The 26,298-nt window shown below is 53.3% G+C and overlaps 1 protein-coding gene across 4 annotated transcripts in view; it reads left to right on the forward strand.

Moving 5' to 3' along the window:
- The first annotated feature begins 4,156 nt into the window (after positions 1 to 4,156).
- KIAA1671 (KIAA1671 ortholog) overlaps positions 4,157 to 26,298 on the forward strand; it is a 134,582-nt gene continuing 112,440 nt past the window's right edge. For 3 of the 4 annotated variants that reach the window (XM_059676513.1, XM_059676511.1, XM_059676514.1), the window contains exon 1: positions 4,157 to 4,279. The gene's annotated coding sequence lies outside the window, so the exon portion shown is untranslated. The remainder of the gene's footprint in view (positions 4,280 to 26,298) is intronic. The other variant, XM_059676512.1, reaches the window with a different exon arrangement.

The following is a 26,298-nucleotide window of genomic DNA, read 5'->3' on the forward strand; positions in this document are numbered from 1 at the left end:
TTATGGGCACTGCACCTGAAAAGCCTTTATCCCAGCATCCGGCATAAGACTTGCAGAGCGGGTGCTGGGCTTGTGTTCTGCTGTACGCAATGCAAGTACAACTCCAGTCGGCTCCGGTAGAAATGTATTGGGCTCCCTACTGAAAATGCTACGGTGCAGCTTTAGGCACGGGGAGCCAGCAGCTCAGAACCTCGCTCTCTCTCCATCTCTCAACTGTTTTCTGCCCGGGTGGCTTCACTCTTGGGCACATTCCCCCTTACAGTGTTGGCTTCTGGTGGCTCCAGGCTGACCTTCTGAGGCTTAGCAACCCAAGAGGGAAAATTTATAAAAAGCTCCTCTGCACATAGTTGCAGCAAATATCGTGATGAGCTCTCATTGGACAAACTTAGGTCACGTGCCCTCTCTGGAGCCAATCACTGTGGCCAGGGAAATGAGATGTTCTGATGGCCAGACTTAGATCCTACCTACCCTAGGATTGGTGTTGAGGGCTGGAGATTGGGGACAGGGTAAGGTGTCAGGAGGTTCATTCACCCCCCTGGAACTATAAGGAGTAAAGGTGGGGGTGGGGTGGTTCTTAGGAGGAAAACCGAGGTGCTGGTGGCAGAGGTTGGAGGATGGATGCTGGGCAGGCAAGAACCAGACGTGTCACTGTAATGCTGGAAATGCTGGCCTGACAAATGAGCACGTAGCCGTTGGAGGGTTCAGTGAACCATGAGATGGAGGTTCAAGTCCCAGCTCTGCCACTACACTAGGGTGACCGTGGTGAGGGCATCTCTGCCTCTCTCGGCCTCAGTTTCTTCACCTATAAAATGAGGACACTTGGAATAGACGACTGCCAGGGATTTTTCCCACTCGTTCAGTCATTTATTTATACATTTTTCCCCCTCCCAGTTAATATTTGTTCAAGGGCTTTGGAGTGAGTCCGAGCTGTTCTGATGTTTACTCGCTGTAGCAGGCTTGACTGATGCACCTTGTCAGGTGTGCTCAGCTGTACCCTTCCCGGACACCCCGCGGCACTGGACGCCATGCGGTCTCTGCTTGCCTCCCACCGTGGGTGGCCTGGGTCAGTTGCTGTAGCCACGTGGCCAGCTCAGCCTGAAGTGGCATGGTCTGAGTTATGGCCCAGTCTCCCAGCATCCCCAGCTGTCGCCCAAGCCGCCCTGACCGGAATTCTTGGCAGGGGAGGGGAGGACCTCTTGGCCTCTTCTTCCAGACTCAGGTGAAGAAATTGCCTTCCCTTTTGGCTGCCCTAAGGCTCAGGTGACACAGCCCAGGAGTGAGGAGCAGTTGGGTTCAACTGTAACTAATAGTGGACAGGAGATGGGACACACTGCAGATGAAGTGCTTGCCCTTCCTCCCTGCAATGCTTCCCATGGCTTCTGCAGACACACCCTGAGTGACAGAACTCCCGGATGTGTGTTTTTGAGACTCTGTGGCCAGCTCCGTAAGGCATGATTTGCATTTGTTTTTCCTCCTTCCCTGCCTCACAGTCCCCTTTCCTTCATTTCTGTTGGGTCCAGATTACATCCCTAGTAAAGCATTAGCTGAGAAGTTTTGCCTCGGGCTCTGTTTTCTGGGGGAACTCAAACAGAGATACTGGCTGTGTGACCCTGAGCAATTTACTTAACCTCTCTGAGCCTCAGATCCCTCATCTGCAAAAGGGAGATAATAATAGAACACCTATCAGAGGATTGTTCAATAAATGATAGCTTTCATTAGTATCATTACTGTGAGCCAGGTGCTGGTTGTATCACATGAAAACATTTATTCAACATTGAATTGCAAGAATATTTATTGAGTGTCAACTGTTTCAGGTTCTCTGCTACTCTCTGCTCCCAAGATGCTCACAGTCTAGAAAGTGAGGCGGAGAAGTAATTGGGCAATTATGCTGTGGTGTTATCCGTGCTCGAGAAGATTCGGGGCTAGTCATGGTGGTCAAGGATGGTAGGGATGGCTTCTCAGAGGAGTTGATGTTAAAGCTAAGATCTGAAGGATTTGAGGGGAAATGTTTCAAAGATTATATTGGCTGTCATTATCAAGAAGCAGGTAAATTATAGGAGAAACAAAGTGGATAAATATACACTGAGCAAAACGCATGAATATGGTCTTTGCCAAGGAGTGTGTGGGTTACTGTTCAATATGGGAACCATAGCCACATACGCCTATTTAGATTTAAATTAATTAAAATGAAATTTAAAATTCAGTTCCTCCGTCGCACTGGCCGCATATCAAATGTTCAGTTAGTCATCTGTGGCTACGCTGTGTCATACAGCGCAGACAAAAAACATCTCTGTCATTGCACAAGTGCCATTGGACAGAACTGCCATAGAGTCTGAGACCAGTCGGCCAGATCAGGACAGACTTCCTGGAGGAGGGGGTAGAAGATGGCAGAGAAGGGGTTCTGGGAAAGTCCCTGGGCGGCACTGTCCTCTATCATTAGGAAGAGAAAAGCCAGGACTGGGGATGGGGGTGGGGTGTTGGCTCTGGAAACAGTGTACAACCTGACACCTCCTCGGTCAGAGTATAATCTCTGGGTGTGTGCTGGCTGGCAGCCTCATGCCTGGGAGAGAGGACACAGGAATGAGGGGGAAATCAGCTAAGGGGGGACTGCCAGGACACCCCGCCTCTTCTGGGGCCAGGAGGACTCTGGGAGTTGTAGTTTTATCCCCCTCAAAGCTTTACAGGAGTAGAAGAGTTGATACTGGGCCTGGGGTTTTTTTGGGGATTAGAGTTGTGGTGGTGAAGCTGGTCAGGACTGGGGACACATCTGGGTTTGGGGTTTCCGCAGGTAATGTCAGTAGGGAGGCTATGTTCTCTCTCCCATTCTTAAATTCTAGGATAGATGGGAGATGCCAAGGTGAAGGACTAAGTTGGATGTGGTGTTGAGGGGCGTGGAACATTCAGTTAAACAGAACCCTCAGCCCACACATTCTGGTTGATTGAGGTTTTCCCAGGAAAGACAGAGGAGAGGCTGCAGGTATTCTACCAGACCATCCTCTGACTCCTGCCACACACACTTCTCCCTGGGAGTGGGAGTCCTATTTAAAAGCCATTGAATCGGGTCCCATTGATCACTGTGCTCAAGACATCCAGATGTTAAAGGAGAATATTCTGACATGGAGCCTCAAGCTCACCAAGGCTGTAAAAGGGGGGTGGTGATTGTAACTTCAAAAGGATTGCTGTGCAGATTCAGTGAAACAATGGATATGGTGTATCTCCTATAACAGGAGTTCCCTTTCCACACACACACACACCATACACACATGAGGTAAGAGAGCTCCCTGCCAATTCTCCTGAGGCCACACAGTGGTGCTCTCCCCCCTCCCCTCCCAACGTTATTGTCTGATTTACAAAATGTCCAGATGATTGTAGGACCTTCGGTTACCCATGCTCCGTATGTTTCCCTAGGAACACGTGTCGCAAATGCAATTAAATTTATCTGTGCAGTTATTGTTTACAATGTCTGTAAACTCCACCAGTGCCTGGAAGTTGCAGGCTGCTTCACCACTTTGTCCCCAAGCACCCAGCATACAGTAGGTGCTTAATACAGATCTATGGAATGCAATGAGTAAAGGATAGCAAAACAGGCATTTTCCACTCAAGAGCGACCTCCACCGATTCTCTTAACTTGTCTACACGCCTCACTCCTCAGCCCCCACTTCAACACAATGGCAGAGACTGGCATAGGGCAGGCGCCCCAACTTGGGGAACTCAGTCAAGCCAGGCTCCCGGCTCTGGGTGCAGTTCCCAGCTCGCCACCAGGGGGCGCCAGTGATTCGCGCAGACCCCGCCCGCTCTCTGGCGGGCGAGCCCTTCAATGGGCGAGCCTTGGCCGAGCGCCTCCGGAGGTCCCCGGCTGCATTAGGCTCTCGGGGGCGCAGACTCGGCGGCGCGTCAGTGTCCATTGTGGGGGATCCGGGGAATCGCCCAGGGAACGGTGGCGGGACTATGAACAATATTCCAAGTCGGGCACGGCTCGTTCTGGCCTCTGGGGCCAGGGGCGTTTCCCGGAGGCGTGTCCGCGACCTCTGACCCGCCGGCCAGTCCTCAGGACCCTGAGCCCGCGGGCCAGCGCGGGTCCGCAAGTCACGCTCCGCCCCGGGGCCCTCCGCGCAGGCGCCGCCCGCCGCGGTTCCCATGACGACGGGGGGCGCTTCCCCGACCGAAGCCCCGCCCCCAGCAGGCTAGGCTGCGCGGGGCCGCAGGCGGCGAAGGCAGGTGCTGTGGGCTGCGGGCAGGTGGCGGCGCGCCGCGGGCCGGCGGTGACGGCGGCTCCAGGGTAGGTTGCGCGGCGGCCGCGGGGGGGTGGGGTCCGGCGAAATGCCCCCTGTCCCGGGCCTTCGAGGGGGCTGGGGAGGCTGCGGCCGGCGATGGCCACTAAGTTCTGCTCGGCTGAGGCCCCGGGAGAAAAGTTGGCAAAGTTGGCCGGGGAAGAGGCGGGGAGACCCAATGGGTCTCCCCGGGCTCCGGGTCTGCGGGGAGGGGGCAATTCCTATTTGGGACCGAGGAGATCTGTTTCCCGAGACTAGGGAGTGGATCCCGCTGGTAGGTCCCGCGCCACCCGGCTGAAGATCCCAGAAGGGGTCGGGGGCCGGCGGCCTGAGGTTCCACTCGGTCCCACCCTTGGGGTGACGGTGAACGGTGATTGGAGACTAGAAGCTAGTACCCCCCCCCCTCCCTCCTCACTCCCCCCACGCTGGTCCAAGAGGAAATCTGGTGGTCGGGAGCTGGGTGATCGCTGCAGATCCGGGGTACCCAGCCTGGAGCTGCTAAGATCTGGACGTCGGTGCGGGTTGGAGACCCCGGAGGTGGACACTGGGGAACCGGGTGCCGAGCGAAGCGGAGCCCGGGGGCAAAGGGATTCTGCGGGCAGCCGGGGCCGTGGAGAGACTGCGCGCCGGGCCCGCGGGCGCCTGGGCTCTGGACGCGCCCTCCCCGCTCGGCCTGCGCTCCGCTCCTAACGCCTTCCCAGGGCTGAGGCACCCTGATCGGTTTAGGGCTCAGGCTCCCGAGCTCCCAGGCGGGTTCGGTCGGTCCCCACCCCTCCGGCGGCGCCGCCAGGGTCTGCAGGCGGGGCCCTGGGGAAGGGAAGTGGCGCATTGACCCCCACCCAAGCCTGACCTTTCCACACCCTCCTGGCACACACTCTCCTCCACCGGGGCGCCGCGCCCTGAAACCCTGCTCTGAGCCCCGGAGCGGAGTGTGCGACCTCTGCGATTCGCCTCGGTGTCCAAATGCTTCTTGCCGCTGGACAAGTTCCTCTAGCCGGGAGCAGCCATTACCTTTTGGAAAGGAAAGGGCTCGTACCTGTTGCACAAAGAAAGAGCTTTTTCTTTGCAGCTCCTTTGTGACCTTGGGCAAAACTCTTAACCTCTCTGAGTTCAGGCCTCTCCTCTGAGCAAAATCAGGCGAGGGTGGGGATCACAGCCCTCCCTCTTCTTGGGCTGGAAAATTAGCGGGTATGATAGGTATGGAACAGATACTAGTGGGCCCTCATTTGTGGCCCCTTCTCTCCCACATCCCGTCCCCTGTGCTTCCTCTACAGTATCCGAGGGAGGGCTCTGGGAACCCAACTTGTTGCCTTTGTAAACTGCAGGGTTAGAGAGATGTTTAACTTGGTCTTTCTTCCAGAGGGATTGAAAGACTAACTCCCCACCACCCCACCCACCCCACCCCGCCCTCCTCCAGTCCTTGCAGTGAGAAGCTCTGGGGTTTGGCTAATCAGTAACCAGGGCCTCTGGACAAGGCTTCTCCCTTGGCCCAGCTTTCCCTTTGCTGATCCATCGAGGCTCCGGGACAAGCATGCATTCACCCCCAGACATAGGCATCTCAGCCCGGGGACAGTTCCCGAGGGAGCTGTGCAGACACCAGCTTGCGTCCTGGTGGCTTTAGGGGGAATCTTTTTAAAGGATTTACGAGTACATGCTTGACAAGGGTGCAATTACCGGAGAGAAGAGCCAGGTTTCAGTACAGTGTCTGGGCACATGTTTCGTGTGTGTGTGTGTGTGTGTGTGTGTGTGTGTGTGTGTGTAGCACCTACTATGTGGCAGTCACTATAGACGTGCTATGGCCCAGGGCAATATAGAACCTGTCCTCCTGGCATTACATTCTAGCTGTGAAGTAAGCAGCTTGCCCTCCAGTCCAGTGAGGCAGCTGTGCTGGCACTTGATGGGGGTGCAGCCCTCACCCCAGATTCTGAGGCTGGAAGGGCCTCGTTCCCCTTGGAGGTCCTGGGGGCTGGCTTTTGTTCAGGGCTGACCTTGGTAAGAGAATGGAGGATCCCACTGTCTGGCCCTGAGCATTTCTCCCACGTCAGCATCACCTGTTTCATCTCTGATCCGCTGAGAAAAAGAGCCCCTGAAAAATATTTTAAATATTCATTCATTCATCCATCCATCCATTCAACAAGTACTTCAAGACACTGACAGTCACATCCTTAAGGGAGGAGTAAAGGCTTTGTGAAAGGAAGCAATTGTTTAGAAGGTGCCAGTTGTGATAATGGGAGGAGGGGCTGATGCCTTCAGAATTGGGGGCGGGGCGGGGAGAAAGAGGTTCAGGGTTTAGTTATTGGAGAGCTTGCTATGGGAAGAAGAGGTTGGCGTTAGGGCCTGGGAGGAGAAGCAGGGATAAATGGGGAGTTTCCGGAGAAACCGGGATGGAAAGGAGGGAGCCAACCTGGGAGGTTTGGAGCCAAATGCTGGCTGGCCCTTCCTGGCTGTGGTCTTGGGCATGGTACTTGTTTTGAGACTCGGCTTCTTCATCTGTAAAATGGGCTCATGATGGGCTTGTTATGTGAGTTCAGTGAACCAGTGCATGGAAATGCCGGGCAGTGTCTGCACTGGCCTGTGCTCACTAAGCAATGAGCATGACTATTACTACAGTCTGGCATCAGGATGTGTTCCAGGCAGGATGTGTGTGGCGGGGTGGGGGGTGGGGGGGTGACCACAGGTGACACTTGAGCTGAGTTTTCAAGGAGGAGGCAAGGAGGGGAGAATGAACAGTCCAGGCAGAAAGAACAGCGCAGGCAGAGGCATAGCTCATTTGGAGAATTATGTATTGATTGGTATACCCAGAATGAAGGGTGTGTTGAATGAATATAAGTTAGACCATCTGCCACTAAAATTCTCTTTATACGTCCCTGTCCCTCCCTACATACCCAAACAGGAAAGCTTTAGCAGGCTTGGGATAGAGAGGCAGACAAGAGGATGGTTGTCCAGGAGGTCACCTTCCTCCCCACACTCACCCATCCAGATTATACAAGTGTGACCGCAGACAAGCCACTTCCTTCTTGGAACCTCAGTTTTTTCTTCTGTAAAATGGGAGGGTTGGAGAGACTATGGGTAAAGCACATAACAGAACAGCCGCTTTTCATTGATTGATTTTTAGAGAGAGAGAGAGAAAGACAAAAAACATTGATTTGTTGTTCCACTTACTTATGCATTCATTGGTTGATTCTTGTATGTGCCCGGACCAGGGATCGAACCTGCAACCTTGGCTTATCGGGATGACGTTCTAACCAACTGGGCTACATGGCCAGGGCCTGGCCTAAGCTCTTTTAAAAATATTATTTATTGCCCGGTTGGGGGGGCCAGTGGTGGAGCATTGACCTATGAACCAGAAGGTCATGGTTTGATTCCTAGACGTAGCACATGCCCAAGTTTCAGACTTGATCCCCAGTGTGGGGCGTCTAGGAGGCAGCCAATCAGTGATTCTCATCATTGATGTTTCTCTCTTTCTCTCTCCCTCTCCCTTCCTCTCTGAAATCAATAAAAAATATATTTATTATATTTTGTTCTTTTTAAAATTCTTCCCATCAAACCCAGGTGATGCCTGCTTTCAGGACCCTTGATTTTGCGGCTTATGAAACTAAGGCTCGGTGTGGTCCCCCTGCCCGCTCCCACTACTCAAACTCCTGTCCTTTCAAAGGAAGCGAGCAGCCTTTGAGTTGAGGGATAACACGTACAACATACACTGTTTCCTTCAGTGTGATGAATATTTGATTGAGCATCTAACCTGGGCAATTCCAAAGAGCCCCTGTCCTCCGGAACCCGCCCCTCAGGAATCTGGTCCATTGGATGGGAGGGAGGGAGGGACAAGGCGAAGTGAGACAGTATACACATGGTGTCACATGACCCCTGGAGGCAGCTATCTCTGCTACCTTTGTTAACTGCTCAGGTAATGACCTTTGAAATGTTCTATGGCCTTGTCTCCATTAAGAATATGAAATACATCCCCAAAGTGTTGATCTTCGGGTGTTTACATGACTGAGTCAGATGTGATACACACGGTATCTGTCTATCGCTCTCTTTCCTATCTATTTAGTATTACGAAAATAACATGTAATGTGTCCCCAAAGCATGAACTCTGGATGTTAACATCACTGAGTCAGAAGTGACGTCCTCACGCTGTGAAAATAACACACGGCATACCAAACCCTTCTCAAAATGATATTGTCTTAAGTGAAGCGTGAGTTTCCCACCCCAGCCTTTATCACACTCTGCTAATTGTCTGAATGATTTTGCATCCACGCTGGAGCCAGGCAGAGGGAATTGAGTCTTGGTTCCATCCCTTACTGGCTGTGTGACTTTGTGCAGGTGGCTTACCCTCTCTGTGCCCCAGTCTCCTTGTTAGTAAATGGGGATAATGAGGGATCCTGCCTCGGAGGGGGGCAGTGAGGAGTAAATGAGAGTGGCCTGGCACACGGCCAGTGCTCAGGCGTGTGCACTGCTGTTACTACCCTTGTTGTTTGTGGTGGTCTTAGTGGACTTGCTATTGTTGCCTCTTTCTCCTCCAGACTCTACACTCCCAGAGGGCAGAAACCCTGTCTGTCTACATTCACTGCTGTTTCCTCCAGTTAATCGTGGTGGAATAAACAAATGAATCAGCAGATGCAGACATAGCCTTTTAACAGCAACCATAAAACAATACATTTCGCACTTAAGTTAAAAACAGATCTGGACACATTCCCATTTCAGAATGTGTTGACTTAGCCCACTCTTTCAGAAAGCTGAGTAACGCTCCAAAGCATGCGGTGCTGTTCGTCATTGAGCGGGTCCCCCGTTGGCTGACATTGAGTTGTCTTTTGCTGTGACACGCTGCACTGCAATAAAGTTCCCTGCCCGCGTCTTTGCACACTCACTGCGGTCGATTGCAGGACAGATTTCAGGATGGGGAACTTTATCCCAGGCTGGGATAAAGCCTGTTTAGAATGGTGATTCTAGCCTGCCCAGTTTCCCTCCAGAGTGGCTGCACCTTTCACACTCCCACCAAGGCTGTGAGAGAGAGAGAGAGAGAGAGAGAGAGAGAGAGAGAGAGAGAGAGAGAGAGAGACCCTGTTTGTACATTTCAGTGAGAGGGAACAGTGGATGGCTGTGTCTTATCAGTGGCCATGGGATACAGCCTCTGGCGTGGTGGTAGGGAAGGCTATAGTTCCTCCAGGCAGCAGGTTTTGTGGCTGTTTGTTTTTAATCCAACTGGCTGGGGACTGTGTCTTGGGAGATATTTGCCCATGTATACACAAGTCCACATGCTTCCTTCTGGAGATATGTGGTCCGTGTATTAGTCAGGTTTTTCTATGATAACGGTGTGTAACAAACATCTCCCAAATCGCAGCGGCCTTTAATAGCGAGCATTGGTTTCATGGTTGTGGGTCTGCGGGTTGTGGCTGGGGTTGGCCGGCAGGCTGGACTCAGCCTTTGGGTTCATGTCTGCCCTGTGTATCTTGCATCTTGATACCCAGGCTGACAGGCAGCAGCCGGCCAGGGAGCCCAACGGGAACCCATAGTGCCTCTGAATGCCTCCACTTGGAACTAGGAAGGTGTCACTTCTGACCTCATTCTGTCGGCCAAAGCAAGTCACGTAGCCATGCCCAGCATCAAGGAGGCAGAGAGGGAGTCAGGATGTATTTTCTGAGCAGTTAATACAGCCGGCCACAGTCATGTTTCTGACGGGGCAGCATGGGTCCATGCAGGGGAGGAGGGTCTGCCCGGAGTGGTGGTGGGAGTCGTGGCTCATGACTTGTGTGGGACACATCGGAACAGGGCTCTGGGTAAGAAGACCTGGTCTGAGTTTATGACCTGGAATAGGCGGTTCGCCTCTCTGAGCCTCAGTTTCCTCATCTGGAAAATGGGAATAATGCATTCTAGCTGCTGTTAGTGAGTGAAGAGGTGCTTCATGCCTGTGGCATGAGATGTGAAGGGGAGGGATGGTCGTCTCCATGACGATTTTTGCTCTGGGTGTGGCTTACAGTTCCTCAGGCTGTGGCACCTGGAGCCTGTGGAGTGGGAGCACACGGCGGGCGAGGCCAAGGGCGGCTGCACAGGGGACAGACCTGGGTCCAGATCCCAGCTCCGCCCCAACGGGTCATATGACCTTCCACCACCTCTCTCAGCCTCATCACCTCTCTCAGCCTCCGTGAGTTTGCCTGTTTGTAAGGTGGATACAGGGTGCTTGTGCCATTAGTGGGAAGTATTTGGCATGAACTAGATGATAAATAAATGGTGCCTATGATTGTGGAGCTAAGTGAGTCCAGGTTGGGTAGAATGAGGAATTCTGCAAAATTGGATATTGGTTCTGCAGAACTGGTTGCAGAATCAGACATTACCAAGAATCCTTGGGGATTTGCAGGGGATCCAGACCCAGACGGCCTGGGTTCAAATCCCAGCTCCACTACTTTCCAGCTGTGTGGCCTTGGCCTGGCAGGCAACCTCTCGGTGCCCTAGTGTCCTCATCTGTACAGTGAGAGTAACAGTAGTGCCTGCCTCATGAAGTCGATGCACGTTAAATGAGTTAACATGTAGTACCCGCTAATGAGTGGATGTGCACTAGCTATTTGTGTCATCATTACTAATACTATTATTAGTCTGTGAAGGCCCAGGGAAGTTGCTTCTCGTTCTGGGAGCCACCAGGGCCTTAGGGGAAGGAGTGGGGGGGAGTGAGGAGGCAGATGCTTTTTATTTATTTATTTTTGACTTTTTATTTATTGAATTTAGAGAAGGAACGAGAGAGGGAGTTATTTATGCATTCTTTGGTTGATTCTTGTACGTGCCCTGACCGGGGATCAAACCAGCAGCAGCCTTGGCATATCGGGACCACGCTCTATGCTCTAACCAACTGAGTTACCTGGCCGGCCCGGGAGGCAGATGCTTTTAGAGCAGGTGCTGTCCTCTTCTGCTGTAGCTGGAGGGTCTGCTAATGGGTCCGTCATTACCTGGTTCTCTCCCCAGAGCAAGCCTTGCTCACCAGGGAGGGACCAAGGGCCTCAACCAGCCACTCAGCACCCTTGAACCTGAAGCCGCTGCAGTCCCGCCGGGAAGAGTCCGGGGAGCTCTGCGTGTAAGGGACAGTCACACTGCTCCCAGGTGGAAGCACCCAACAGGCTTCAGGGAGCCCCATGATTATGAGACTCTGCAGGAGGCCATCAACCCAGGTGCGGGGTGAGAAGTCACCACTCCTTCATCCATTCGTTCATTGGGCAACAGTTTATCCCCTGTCAATTACGTGGTGAATCCTGTGCTGTTTGGGGAAAATGGGATTCTGCTGGATGTCAGGGGTGGCTTCTGAAGGAAGCTGGGTCAGGAGGTTGAGAGTTCGGAGTGGCACAGGTGTGGCATCCCTGGGTAACCCTGGGCACGCCCCTTCACCTCGCTGAGCATTTCCTTGTCTGTGAAGTGAGTCTCAGATGGCCCAAGGTGTCCTAGGGGGTGAGAGGGGACAGCCTTTGACTTCTGTGTCGCTGGTGGCTCCTGTCCTGGCCCCTGTGCCTTCAGAAGCTTGAAGGAGATGACTGAGGCAGCCTTGCCTTCATCTGCTGAGACCTGGCTTTTCAGAGCAGTAAAATGTTCTTCACTGTAGAAAAAAAAAATAAGTAGAGAGTATTCATTCTGTCCTAGGTACTGTGCACATCATTGTTTTACTTGATTCTCATGTCCCCATTTTACAGATGGGAAAACTGAGGCTCAGAGAGGGAGCTGCATGCCCAAGGCCGCTACTGGGCGGGGGGGAATGTGGATCTGTGCAGCCCAACCGCGGCTCCTGTGCCCTGAGTCTCTCCTCCCAGTGGTGAAGCAGGGCAGAGCTGGACTATGCTAGTGTCCCGTCCCATCTCCACCACGTCATTGCTGTGTGACTTTGAGTGAGTGACTTTGCCTCGCTGAGCCTCAGTCCCCATCTCCAGAAAGAAGATGCTAAGATTTTCCCCCGTGGGATCGTTGTGGGATTAGGTGGGTTAGCTGCACGGGAAACTCCTGGAGCCCTTCCCTGTAAAAAGATCAGCTGGTGTTTTTAAAAAAAAAAAAAAAGTGTAAGTTATACCAAAGAATTGCTTTATAAATTACAGCATAAATCTTTATTGTTTGCAGTACTAGCAGAAATAATGACAGTAATAATAATAATTTGAATTGGCAGATTGCTTCTTACGTTCCAGTTCCTATGATACATGGCTTTGTTCATTTCATCAGATCCTTCATCATATCCTTTCTTCATCCTAGAAAGACAGGTGCTAGCGTTGTTCCCACTTTACAGATGAGGAAACCGAGGCCCCGGGAGGTGAAAGGCATTGTCCAGCTGACCAGCCAGTGGCAGGCAGGGAGCCCCGGAGCCTTTGGGCATGAGTCCCGCCTGCTGGGGACACAGCTGTCTTTTCAAAGGCTTCAGGTCAGGGCTGCGGCTCCCAGCCGACTGTGGTATTTCTTCTCTTTTTTGTTTTGCTTCCTCAGTGACAAAAGCCCTTCCTGGGGACCATCCTGTTTATCCCCTGGCGTGGGGAGGCCCTGCCCGGGGAAGGAAGCTCAGAGCATGCGGGACCTCCCAGCAGAAGGAGGCCAGCGGGTGTATTGGATACACTAAGGTCGCCCTCTGAGCTCATGCAGCCCCGCCTGCCTGGACACGAAGCCTGGGCCTTGGTGGGCGCTGTGCCCGCCGAGCCCTGCCCAGTGCCCTGGGCTGGGCCGGGGAGTGACTTAGTTGGGGAACTCCCAGGGCCCTTTGGCCTAGGAAGCTGGCCAAGTGTGTCTCTCCCTTTCATTTTAGGCCCCAGCACTGGAAACCTCTTGTCTTTGATCCTGGAACTGACACCTGCATGCCAGGCGCTGTGCCTGGCCTGTGTAGGGCTCCTAGGTCACGGGGAGAGCCCAGGGGCCATTAGAACTGATACTGATACTGAGTGCTAGTACCGGCTTCTCTGCTGTGTGTCCGTGGGTAAGTCCCTTCCCCTCTCTGGGCCCGAAGAACTGGATGAGTAGATCCCAGGGCCTCTTATTCCTGCTACCCCTTCTGGGAAGAATCAAAATTAGCTGTTTAAAAGGTAGGGCCTAGAAAACCACCTTTCTCCAGGGGCCTACTGTGTGCCAGGTCCTTTGCTAGGGAGGTATTGTGTATACATCTCGTCAGCCCTCAGAGTCACTCAGACAGTTGGTATTACTAACCCCCTTTACGGATAAGCAAACTGAGGCTCAGAGACAGAAAGCCCTCCTCGTGTCACTCAGATTGAGGTAAGAAGTGGTGGAGGCTGGATTTGAACTCAGGTCTGCCCCTTGCAAACCTAGATCTCCCTGTAATAACTCAGCTCGGTCAGTTCCCTTCTCCCAACTCTCCCTGGAATACTCTCTCGCCTCAGAACTCCCAGTGCAGTGTGAGCTTTCCTCTCTCGGGTTCGTTGATCATTTTCATTGTTGTTATTTATTAAGCACCTCCTGTGTACCAGAGGCAGGACCTGGTGTCAGAGCTGCCTGGGCCACAGCTCCTGCCCTCATGGAGAGTTAGATGGGGGGTTACAGAGCAGCGTTCCCCAGGGATGTGATGGGGGGCGGGCACTGGGATGGGGACCATGTTCTCCTGGAAGCAGACCCCCTTTCCTTGCCACAGTCAGGATTTAGATGAGACTGGGAAGCTCAGCAGCCAGCAGACCACCTTCCTGGGAGCAGGACATGGACTCCAGAGTGGAAGGGATAATGCTTCAAGTGTGGTCTTTATCCAGATGCCTCATCCCAGCCCCTCTTGCCTTTCTTTCTCTTTGATCATTAAAAGGAAGGGGCAGGGGCAGGGGCGGGGCGGGGGGTGGGGGGGGGGGCGGTGGAGGGTGGAGGCAACAAAAAGCTTTGGAGGAATTTCTGGAATGCCCAGCATACTGGCTGACCCAGCAGAGCAAGTGTGAGCCATCTGCCCTGGCTTTAGTCGGGGTCAGCTGGCTGTCCCCAGGGGCTCTCTGGGTGTCACCCAGTTCCTGTTCTGAGGCTTGAGTCACCCCCAGGAAGGTGGCCCTTCTGTGGACTGCAGCCTCTGTCTGCCACCAACGTCACTGCCTTTGAAGACCCTCACTGTGCTCCAGAGGGATGCGTGCGCATAGTGGGGGCTTTACCCAAAGCTGCACAGCCGCAGGGTCACATCCTGCCTGTTTTCTCCCTTCTGCCTTGGTGTCCTCGTTCGTGGAATGGGGGTGCTGGTGCCTGCCTTTCAGCCTGGCCAGGAGCTCTCAGCGAGGTCACATGGGTGAATATTGGGGTGAATGGTGTGGCGATGTTGGGTAAAGCCCCCACTGTGCGCACGCATCCCTCCGGAGCACAGTGAGGGTCTTGTACCTTGGTGGGCCCTTCTGCTTTACTCGGCTGTCACCTGCATGCCTGGCACATGGTGGCTCATTTCATTTTCCTAATTAGTAATTTTATTCTCCTTTTATCCCTTATTACAATACATTCACATGATAATACATTTTCATTGCCCAGCACTTAGAAATCCAGGTAAATATAAAGGGGGAGATAAAACTCTTTTGAACCCGTATTTAAAGATAACCAGGGCTGATATTTTGGAATATGATTTTTAGACCTGTCAGCAATGCATCTTGGGATTTAGAATGCGGGCTTTATTCTCAGGTGGCTTGGAACCAGATCCTGGCTCTGTAACCTCCTGGCCGCGTGACCTTGGGCAGGTCCCTTCCCCTCTCTGAGCCTCAGTTTCTCCTTTGTAAAATGAGGTTGCTGTGAGGGTTGCATGCGTTCATGTCCGTGAAGTGCTCAGAGAGGTGCCCCCCACACAGGGCATGCTTAATTCTCACTAGTGTTTTTAACAGATGTGTGCTTTTTCTTGCTCTGCGCGAGGAGCCCTTTTCTGGGATTCTGTAATTTACAACGGGGGGTGGAGGGAGAGTTGGACATGAGGTTGGGAGGACCCCAGGTTACCTTCTCCAGGCAGGCATTTCAGAGGCGGGGCTGGCTCAGTATGGGAATGCTGGTCAGGCAGTTCGGCCCACACCAAGCACTGTGGGCGCTCACCAGCCAGGCCTGATCTTTATCCCTCAGCGATGCTTCCTGTCTCCGCCGAGGCCTGGGCATTGTCCAAGTTAAAGCCACTGGCACCCAGCGGGCTGGAGGTGGCCCCTGTAAGATGAGCTCATGGTGAGCCTTCCTCCACCCCTTCTGGCTGCAGCAGTGCCTTCAGGAGGCTCAGCCACACCTGGGAAGAGTGTCTGTAAACTAGGAAGTCATCCAGGCACCCGTGGGGACCCGGACTTGCCGGAGAGAGGAAGGGGCTCATGGAGCCCGGTTTTCAGAAGTGAGGGTGGGGTTGGTGACATCGATGGAGGCGGGGGGAAGTGATGCTGCCCTTTACTAGCTCTGTGACCACGGGTAAGAGATACGACCTCGTCCACCCTCAGTTGCCTTGTCTGTAAAATGGGACGAGTCGTAGTAGGTTTCACCTTATCAGGTGGTTGTGCCACAACATATAAAGGCTCCAACACAACCAGGTACATAGTCAGGGCCCCTCCCCATCCTAGTCCCCCTCCCCCTCTTCCTCCAGCACTTATGCATAACAGTAACACTGAGCAGTCCCTACGCTAACTCCTTGCTAGGCACCGTCTTGCTGAATCCTCATAGTACATGAGAGTGGCCGTTATTGATACTCCTGTCTTGCAGTCTGACTCCACGTTGCTTGTATGTTTAATTAACCGTGAGTTCACACTTGAGTGGGACGAAGCGCTCAGCACACAGTAGGTGATCAAGAAAAGGCAGCTGCGGTGCTGACTCGTCTTATTTTTGCTGGTGCTGCACAGAGCCATCTGCACCAGATGGACCCCCCCCTCGCCCACTCTATGTGTGAAATGGGGAGCATCGGTCCTTGTGCGTCCTCTTCGGGGGCCGACCCCGAGGACCACGGTCACGTCACAATGTTTACGAACACGGAATCATGACGTCGGACACCCGAGACTAACATAATGTCATGTGTCCATTACACTTCCATAAAAAAATTGCACACTTTCAGAAGTGTACAATAAAAAATGCGTTCAGTGAGAAAAATGGTACACTTTTAGGAAAGTGCACAATTCAGTGGTTTTTCGTATATTCACAGAGTCCCACAACCTTCGCTTTAGAATATTTCTGTGACCACAAAAGGGAATTCTGTACCCGCTAGCCATCATTTCCTCATTTCCTCTAATTATGCCCGTCCTCAGTAACCACTCATCTACTTTCTGTCTCTGGGTTTTTCTGGGCATTTTATATAAATGGGACCATAGAGTAATATGTGGCCTTTTGTGGCTGACTGCGTTCACTTTTCATAATGTCCCAAGGCTCATCCATGCTGTGATGTGTATCAGGATTCCATTCCATTCCTGTTCCTGGCCGAATAATGTTCCGTTATGTGGAGAGAACCACGTTTGACTCATTTTTCAAAACTTAAGAAACATCTCCCAAGATGTTCGACGTGCTGCTTACATTTGCTCTAATACACATGGATATGCATCACATAAATTCAGCGTCTGTATCGGGATCACACACCCCGTGCTCTGCTGTACCGGGAACCTAACCTTGTAAAGCAATAGGCTGCCCGCAGGCGAACTGTTTGCTGTGTGGGTGTTATAGTTGGGTGTGTGTGCAAGACATTTCCCTGTAAATGAGACATCCTTCTGCTAACACAAGAGGAGAGATTTTAATCCCTCAGTTCTGCTCCTACTGCCCCTTCCTTCTCCAAGCAGTCATCCCACTGTCGCGCTCAGTTTTGACCAGCATTTACTGCCCTCATGCTGGATGCCTCGCCCATCCACCTCTGTGGCTGAAAATGGGAACGTGCCCTCTTCGTAGGTCAACTGTGGTGGAATATTGTACTTTCACCTGGGACATCCTCCGAATGGCCCCACCCAGTAGGCAGCATTGATCCCTTTTTGCAGGTGAGAAAACTGAGCCTCAGAGAGGGCCGGTGAGTCAGGAAGTGCAGGCAGGACGGGCAGAGCTGGGATCCAAAGTCCTCGCTCCTTTCATCTGGCCTCGGTGCCCCTGGGCACTTGGCGATGACAGTGCTGACTCACTGGCAGAGGTTGGGAGCTCTGGCTTCTTTGCTGAGTCGTGGGGATGGTTGTGCTGCTACATCCACACTCCCCTGGAGTCAGAGTGGGCTCGCTGCTTGGCCTGCCCTGGGGGACGTGGCCAGGGTGGATGAGCAGCTTGACTGGGGCCTGAGCACGGTCACGGAGCCCTGTCTCCAGGGCCCCTGACAGCCTGCTGCTCCCTCTCCCTCTCCTGAGCCAGGGCCTGGAGGCCCTTGGCGCTGCTGCCGCTGGGGATGCTGAGCCGGGCGGCCTCCCCGGGGGAGGATTGCTTCACATTCGCGTTCCCTGTCTGTGCAGCAGGCAGCAGAGTCCCCAGGGGCGGGCATTGGATCCCGGCCCTGACAAGGCCGTCTGGATTTGTGTGCCTGTCCTTTGGAAACTTGGCTTTCCAGGGGAGGGAACAAAAGGCTTGGAGAGGACGAGTGTTCCGTTCGAGGTCACACAGCCAGCCGGGAGCTGAGCCTGAGCTGGGACAAGATGTCAGGATTCCTGCTCCTAATTCACGCTTCTCTCCACCAGCCTTGGCCTGATCCTCTCTCCTCCCCGCCCCCTTGCTGGAGGGACCTGTCCTTGCTGCATATGTCCCCCCCCCCCCCCCGCCCCGCCCCGCCCCAGCAGATGTGAGCTGGCTCAGGCTGCAGAAGCTCTGGAGCTGTCTGGGTGGAGCTCAAGACCCACTGGCCACCTGCCAGGCTCAGGCACTCCCCTGGGTGACACAGGGCCCACAGGGCAGGTTGTGACATGTAGACGCTTCAGCACCCAGCACTGGGTGGGTGGAGGAACAGGTCTGGGCCCTTTTGCCGCTTGTCCCCGCATGCTGGAGCCCACCGCCGGCGGGGCCCGGGGGCCACCTGCCTCTGGACAAAGCCTTAAGGGGGCCCTGACAGGCAGAGGTGGGGATGGCCGAAGTCCAGCCCAGCGAGGATGACCAGGGCCCCACAAAGAGACAGCCCCGAGTGCCAGTCCTGCTCCTGGACAAGTCCCGTCCCCTCCTGCTTCAGTTTCCTCGTCTGCAAAATGGGTGTGATTGTGAGGCCTGCTTCAAAGGACTGTTTAGGGCTGGGCGTGTAGTAGGTGCTCAATAAATGGCCCTGTCATGGGGGAGAGGATAGAGCCGAGCAGGTTCTTGTGCCTGGTAAACCTGGGTTCAGGTTGTTAAAATGGAACTCCGGGCAAGTTCACTCCTCAGCCTCAGTTTCCCTTTCTGTACCGTGGGGACGATAGTAGAACCAGCCTGTGAGGACTGAGATGCTGACGTTCTTATAAGCGTGGTGCTGGGCTTGTCTTTGGCAGCTGGTATTTTTTAAAAGTTGACTTCAGGCCCTGACTGGTTTGGATCAGTGGATAGAGCGTCGGCCTGTGGACTGAAAGGTCCCAGGTTCGTTTCCAGTCAAGGGCATGTACCTTGGTTGCGGGCACATCCTCAGTAGGGTGTGTGCAGGAGGCAGCTGATCGGTGTTTCTCTCTCATCGATGTTTCTAACTTTCTATCCCTCTCCCTTCCTCTCTGTAAAATATCAATAAATATATATATATATATATATATATATATATATAAAGTTGACTTCAGAGAGAGAGGAAGGGAGAGAGAGAAACTTGGATTTGTTTTTCCACTTGTTTATGCATTATTGGTTGATTCTTGTATGTGCCCTGACCGGGGGTCGAACCCACAAACTTGGAGTATATCGGGACGACACTCTAACCAACTGTGCTACTACCCTGCCAGGACTGGGATGTGTTTCTTTAAAAAAAAAAAAAAAAAAAAAAGGAAACCAGTGGGGCGATGAAGGTAGGGGGATGGACAGTGTGACTCCTTGGGAGCCCTTCCTGTCCTGGGATTCTGGATGAGATGTTTGGTCCAAGGCCAGGGACTCTGTGTTCTGCCTGCTCTGGGCACTTAATAAATGGGGCTGGTGGCCTGGGAGAGGCTAGTCGGTCAGTGGTAGGCAGGTTCCACCCCCAACTTCCCTGGGAACATTTCCCAGGTCTGGCCTCCTGGAGCCTGTGGGTCGGGAACAGAAAGGCCTGAGTGTGTCTGGACCCTCTGACCCTGGGGGCACCTGCCTCCCTTCACCCCACCCCTGGGGTTTGGGTGGGGCCCAGGGGCCTGATGTGCGGATAGCTGGGGCCATGGACTGGCTTCTCGCCCTCAGATTCAGAGGGGCATGGGGATGGGGAGCAGGGGGAGCTGAAGCCGAGGGCAGAGGGCGCTTGGGCCTGGCTCCGAGCAGGGACATGTAACTATTGCTGAATTGGCCTCTGTCCTCAATGGGTTTAATTTCTCCACTTCCCTACCTGTGGGAAGTCTGCATTCCTTACTCATCAGTGGCACCTGGCATTAAACAAACCACAAGGCCAAAACCCATCCCTGTGGGCCCACATATTTGTGTGCGTGTCCTCCACACTCAGAGCTCCAGCCGGCTGTGGGGGATGGTAGTGACCAGCCCCGTGGCATAGCTGTTAACGTACTGTACGCCTATGTGAACCGGGCACTCTGCTAAACAAGCACGTGGTTTCATCCTTGTAACTCATTTCATCCTCTCAATGAGGCATGCATTATTATTTTCATACCCATTTTGCAGATGAGAAAACTGAGGCACAGAGGAACCAGGCAGCTGGGTCCAAGCCCTACCTTTTTAAAAAAAAGTATTTATTTTTAAATTGTAGTGAAATATACATAATATACATTTATCATCTTAACTACTTTTAAATGTAAAAGTGGCATTAAGTACCTTCACATTGTTGGGCTATGGTCACCACCACCCCGTCTCCAGAAATTTTTTCATCTTGCAAAACTGAAACTCCGACCCCATTAAACACTAACTCTCCATTCCCCTTCCCCCAGCCCCTGGCAGCCACCATTCCAAATTCTTTCTCTGTGAATTTGACTACTTTACATACCTCGCATAAGGAGAATCATACAGTATTTGTCTTCTTGTGATTGGCTTATTTCACTTAGCATGATATTATCGATATTGTAGCACCTGTCAGAATTGTCTTGCTTTTTAAGGCTGAGTAATATTCCATTGAATGGAGATACTACTTTTTTTTTTTTTCTGCAAAGAGTTTTATTGTGTCATTTGGTCCAATGCATGGGAGAGGGCTTCAGGGTGGTTAAAAGAATGGCTAGTAGTTTCGGGAAGAGGTTCAGGTAAAAGCCAGACACCAGGGGATGCAGAGGGGCCCCTCAAAGGCCTCTGGGCTCCACAGGCTTCTAGTCCTGCTTGAGGTTGAGCCTTTCGGAGAGATACTAACCCAGGTGTCGCCCAGCTTCTTGATGAGTTTTACCCACTCACCCCAGAAGTGGTTCTCCAGGAAGTCGCAGAGATGGGGGTCTGCTCGGGTAGAACCCAGGGCCCACAGCTCCACAAGGGCCTGGTTCAGGGTCCTCTCCGAGGCCAGGGCGGCTTCCATGGCCCTGAGTTTTGCCCACTCACCGTGGGGAGTCCTGGAGGAGAATGCGGCCAACACGCTGGGTTTGCATCTTTAAGAGACACTCGGCGCCCTGGGGCTGGCTCTCCGCCAACTTGCAGGAGAAGCGGCCCAGGCCCTCGAGAGCCACATCTTCACGGTCAAAAGCGAAGCCCAGAGAGAGGTAGGTGGGGGGGCCCGCAGAGGCAGCTTGGCCAGGCGGTTGACCGCAGCCTTCACCTCCGTGGAATAATTCTGACGAATTTGGGAGCTCATGGTTGTTGGGCAATAAGGAGTTAAGGTTGAAAAAAAAAACAACAAACCCACGGTGTGTTGGCTGGTCCCAGAGGTGGTTATGAAACTGGTGACTGGATAAGACGCAGGAGAGTGAGTGGTCGGAGGCTGGAAGGATGGGCGTCGCTGGGTCTGTCCTGTGCAAACACTGTTGAAGCAAGAGACAGACCCGAGACCGCTGAGGGCACTGCCAATGCCTTTCGTTGATCCATTTCTCTGTCAATGGACCCGGGTTGCTTCCACGTTTTAGCTCTTGTGAACAATGCCCCTGTGGACACGGGTGTGCCAATATCTCTGATTTCAGTTCTATGGGGTCTATACCCTAGAACTGCTGGATGATATGATTCTATTTCTAGTTATTGGGGGGGGCCTCCCGACTGTTTCCCACAGCGGCTGCACCATTTGGCATCCCCCCGGCAATGCACCAGGGCTCCGCACCTCCACTCGGCTGACACCACTTGTTATGTTCTGGTTTCTGATACCAGCCGTCCTACTAGGAGTGGCTGGCGCCTCATTTTAATGGGAGAGTCTTAGGATCTGTATCTGTGGGGCCTCGGTTACCGTTAGGACGTCTGTTGCATCACGATGTGTTTTCTGGAACGACCTCGGCCTGCCCCGCCCGACCGTGAACTTTCTCAGAGAGCTGGCCTGGGTTAGATGCCGAGGAAATGCTAAGGAGCCACCTCTCACTGGCCCAGGGCTCGCCCTGGCATGTGTGTGTTTTGGGAAAACGCGGAAGGCCTGCGTCTAGTTCTCCCAGGATGCTCTGCACACCAGGGACCCAGCTCCCCACTCATTGGGGGAAGCGGCAGCAGCTGAGCACCTGGGACTTGGCTGCTCAGAAGAACCCCCCCCCCCCCCCGGGAGCTTTAAGAAAATGCAGGTGCTGGGACCACCCCCTGGAGGCTCAGACTCACTGGGTGTGGGGCGAGGTCTGAGCATCGGTATTCAAAAAAGAAATCTCTTGCCCTGGCTGGTGTGGCTCTGTTGGTTGAACGTCATCCCATGCACCAAAAGGTCGCCGGTTCGATTCCCAGTCAGGGCACATGCCCAGGTTGCAGGTTCCATTCCCGGTTGGGGTGCATACAGGAGGCAACCAGTTGATGTTTCTCTCTCACATCGATGTTTCTCTCTCTCCCTCTCCCTTCCTCTCTCTCTAAAAAATCCATAAAAACATATAAAATAGGTAAACTGAAGGTTAAAAAAATCCTTTAAAAAAAAGGGGAAAAAAATCTCTCCAGGTGATTCTGAGGGGCACCTGCACCAAGAGGCCTGCCCATATAACATATTAGGCCATGTAACATATTACTCAATTCTGGGGAAAGCTGAGGAATTTATCATAGAACTACCCGGTATATGAACCTGGTGTATGACTGCCTCTTAGCTAGAGGCAGTGAGTGAATGAATGAATGAATGAATGCAGAGTTCCCCAAGCTCTGTCATTCACACATTATCTTTCTGATTTTGCCAGGTCTATATACCTCCTGTGTTATTACTCACCTAATATTTTTTTATTTTTTTCTTTCTTTTTTTAAAAATATATTTTATTGATTTCTTACAGAGAGGAAGGGAGAGGGATAGAGAGTTAGAAACATCGATGAGAGAGAAACATCGATCAGCTGCCTCCTGCAAACTCCCCACTGGGTATGTGCCCGCAACCAAGGTACATGCCCTTGACTGGAATCGAACCCGGGACCCTTGAGTCCGCAGGCCAACGCTCTATCCACCGAGCCAAACCGGTGAGAGCTATTATTTTTTTCTCACCTAATATTTTAATACAAATCTATGTACTGTTACTATAAATTGAAAGAACCCAGCATCTCTGGCCATAAGTAGAAATTTCCTTAAAAAATACAAACCAAGGGAACCAAACCCTGTCATCACTTTCCAGCCAAATAAATGCTGCCCTACAGCCCGAGGCCTTGCTCTCACTTTGTTAAAAAGGGGAGATTAGCAGGCCTTGCAGAGGTGTTAAGGAGAGGCCAGCAGCCAGGGGAGATGCCCCTGGAACAACTTGTCTCCCATGAGTCAGTGCTATTTAACGCCCAGCCCGTGGACTGTGTGCCTTTGGAAATGCAGAGTTAGGCAAAAGGGTGTGTGAGGGAGGAGCCAGGGGTGTGGGGTGAGAGGGAGAGTGGTCCCCTGGGCAGGGCCATGGCTGGAACGGTAACCCCGCGGGTGTCCGGTAACCCAAGTCCAGGGCATCCCTTGCTCCACAGCAGCCCCAGAACCTCAGAGGAGTGAAGAGACTTTATCTAATAGGTTCATTGAGCCCAGACTGGTCTCTGCCAAGGTCAGGCTCTTGGTCGGGCGCAGAGCCCAGAGGCCTGGCAGCTGGGAGCCAGGAGGGAAAGGAGGCTCACCTGCAGGGGCCACATGCTTGCAGGGTGGGCATCGATCGGCATCCGACTCCCCAGATCGCTCACGTGGAAGCCAGAGGTCTGGGGGCTGGTACCTGCCTCTTCCTGCTGGTGCATCTGTCAAATGAATTCATTTGGAAACGTGTAGTGGATGCTTGCTGTGAGCCAGGCTCTGAGCTGGCGGCTGCAGGGAGCCCATGGCGGGGACCCCTTCTCTCTGGGAGTTTGTGTCTAGGGGGGATGCGGGCATTTCAGTGGGAGAGCAAGAGGCTTTGAAGCAAGCCTGGAGGTTGCACTTTAGCTGGCGGGTGGGCCCGGGCTTTTCTGAGGAAACAGAATCTGGGTGGCGCAGGCCAGCAGGCATTTATCCTCTCAGGGTCGGCTAGAAGTCCTCGACAGGGCGCCAGCAGGCCACACACCCCTGAAGGCTGCCGGGGAGAGCCCTTCCTTTCTCTCTCCCAGCTCCTGGGAGCTCCTGGCAGCCCTGCTGTTGCTCGGCTTGATTGCGCATCTCTGCATCTTCTCCTCTTCTCCTGGGACACCAGTCCTTGGATTAAGGCCCACCCTAACCCCGTGAGACCTCACCGAGACCTAATTAATTACATCTGCAAAGACCGAAGGAGGTCACATTCCCAGAGTCCAGGTGGTCGTGACGTTTGGGGGGACATCATTCAACCCACTACGCTGCGGAAGGGCCATTAAAGCTGAGACCTAAAGGATGTTTGTGTGTGTGTGTGGGTGGGGGGGGTAGCGGTGTAAGAGTCCTTCCAGGCAGAGGGAACAGCATGGCGGGAGTGCAGGAGAGGCTAGTGAGCAAGGAAAGCAGGGGGAGCTGAGGGCAGAGAGAAGGGGGGCTGGGGCACAGAGCCAGGGAGAGGGGATGGATTTCATTCTAAGCGCTTCTGGGGGATTTAAGCTCCCTTTTGGGAAAAGGTCATTCTAACTATAAACCGGGAGGGGACATGGCAAAGACTAACAGTGCACATTCCTTAAGGTGTACCCCCAAGTGCATGTACTCCCCTGGGGCTCTTTACTCTCCAGGGCTCTGGCAGGTAGGTAGGCAGTACTACTGTCCCCTGAGGAAATGGAGGCCCAGAGAGGTTGAGCAGGTTTCCCCGGAGCACACAGCGAGGAGGAAGAGCACTCGGGGCCCTGGCTGGAGTCTTCTGTCTTACGATCACGTGATGCACCTGGAGGTGAAGGTCCTTGGACCTGTAGGGTCCACCTTCAGGGGTAGCTGAGCGGGGAGCATTGATTTTGCACCTGCCTGCGCCAGGTTATGTGCCCAGCCCAGGGAAGGTTAGCTATGGGACCAGCTGAAGGCAGCCACGTAGTGAGTGTGGAGTTAACACCTTTTGTGAGAAAGAGTGGACACAGAGCGGACACACACGGCCCTCTTCACCCAGAGCATGTGGGAGGCTGGGATGAAATCGGGGCCTGAGACCCAGAGGAAAGCAGGCTCATGACAGCTGTTCTGGAGCTGAGGGTCTGACTTTGGGGATGTATATGCCATCTCCATGGAAAAGAACTGTCATCCCGGGAAATGAAAATACCTATCTGCACAGCCGAAAACATCCCGGAGTGTGAGCGTGTCAACCCCCTCCCCCGACTGGGAATTAAAACCTAAATGAGGTGCCGTCCCCCAGGTATTGAGGACGCTAATGCCCTCCTGAGAGACCAGCTGATGAGCTGGATGTGAAACTCCCAGTGTCGTGCAAGGTCCTTATTTCCTGCTGTCTCTTGTTTAGTTCCTTCTTTGTCTCAGTGCTGGAAAATATATATATATATTGATTTCAGAGAGGAAAGGAGAGGGAGAGAGATAGAAACACCAATGATGAGAGAATCATCAAGCCCCCCACCGGAGACAGAACCCACCACCCAGGCCTGTGCCCTGACCAGGAATCGAACCTTGACCGCCTGGTTCATAGGTCAGTGCTCAACCACTGAGCCAGCAGGTTGGGCGCGCCGGCTCCTTTAGTTGCCTCTTTGTCTCAGTGCTGAGGGAGGTAGGGAGGGAGGGAGGGACAGGGGAAGACTGAGGGGGAAGAGGAGAGGGAGGAGTTTTTCTGAATTCCTGCCTTTCTGTTGAGGATTTTCTGTGTTTTGAGAGTCCTGGGTGCTCCTTCCAGGAGAGAGCTGAGCAGTGACTGCTGATGCCTCCATCCCCCACCCCGACTGCTGTGCTGGGCTCCCCACCCAGCCAGGTGGAGAGACGGGTGTGAGCCTGTGTGTGTGTGTGTGTGTTTGGGGGGAGGTGCGTGGAGGAGAGGAGTTAAATCTGGTGCCAGATCTGAGGGCCGACTTCCTTCCTCTCGCGGTGGAATGAATCACGTCCTCCCTGTAGAGTGCTGGGCTCCCAGAAGGAACATCAGGGCCAGGCTGGTGCTCTCGGGGAGACCCCTGCCCGGGGGGTGCCAGATCCTGACTCGGTGGGGGCCGGGGAGGTGCCCTAAGGGATGATGCCTGTGGCTTCCCTTTGAGGTTTAGATATTCATTCATTCATTCATTCATTCATTCATTCATTCACCCATTGCAAGCCTGGGATGCTCAGCCCCCTGTTGGGACTCAGCCCCCTGGTGGGAGCGGGGCCTTGTGCTAATCATCTACCTCCTTTGTGGTTTGAGCACCTGCCTGGCGGGACTCACCCAAGGAAGTGCGGACAAGGCCCTGCGCCCTAGGGCAGGGTCAGCCATAAAGGTCTAGATCAGCGGTTCTCAACCTTCCTAATGCCGCGACCCTTTAATACAGTTCCTCATGTTGTGGTGACCCCCAATGTCATGGTTACAAATTGAACATAATTAAAGCGTAGTGATTAATCACAAAAACAATATGTAATTATAGATGTGTTTTCCAATGGTCTTAGGCGACCCCTGTGAAAGGGTCGTTCGACCCCCAAAGGGGTCGCGACCCACAGGTT

This window comes from Myotis daubentonii, chromosome 19 (genome assembly GCF_963259705.1).
Source record: "Myotis daubentonii chromosome 19, mMyoDau2.1, whole genome shotgun sequence".
NCBI classification, from domain to species: Eukaryota; Metazoa; Chordata; class Mammalia; order Chiroptera; family Vespertilionidae; genus Myotis; species Myotis daubentonii.